The sequence below is a fragment of the Tachysurus fulvidraco genome, chromosome 21, assembly GCF_022655615.1.
Source record: "Tachysurus fulvidraco isolate hzauxx_2018 chromosome 21, HZAU_PFXX_2.0, whole genome shotgun sequence".
NCBI classification, from domain to species: Eukaryota; Metazoa; Chordata; class Actinopteri; order Siluriformes; family Bagridae; genus Tachysurus; species Tachysurus fulvidraco.
In genome coordinates, this window is record NC_062538.1 from 10,960,208 (window position 1) to 10,960,747 (window position 540).

Genomic DNA, 540 nt, shown 5'->3' on the forward strand with positions numbered 1-540 from the left:
TATCCTGTATGGCTGCATTTTTAATTCAGTCATAGCTACTGCATGAACGATATAGTTACAGTTCAGACCGATGTAGTAAAACGTTCAAGTAGTATTATCTATTACTAAATATTTTGTATATTGATCTACACATAATAATCCATAGTGTTAATGATATCGCTGTTTTCAAATTTTTTGTAAATTTATTACAAATTAAAAACTAAAATACACTACAGATAAGTGTTCAGAGCCTTGGCTAACTCATTCCAAACTGAGCTCTGGTTCATCCTGTTTGCTTCAGTTGCTTGAAGATCACTTGCAGCAAATGAAACTGATTGGACACGATTTAGAAAGGTCCTCACCTGTGTGTATAGGTTTTAATTCATAGCACAAGACAAACAACCAGACTGTTAATCGAAGGATCTCACTGTAGATTTCCATGATCAAATTGTGTCAAAATATTAATTGCTAAAGCGATCAATGTTCCTAGGAGCACAATTCCATAATTGGGAAATGAACAACCACCAAGATTTTTCCTAGTCCTGGTCATCTGACCAAACT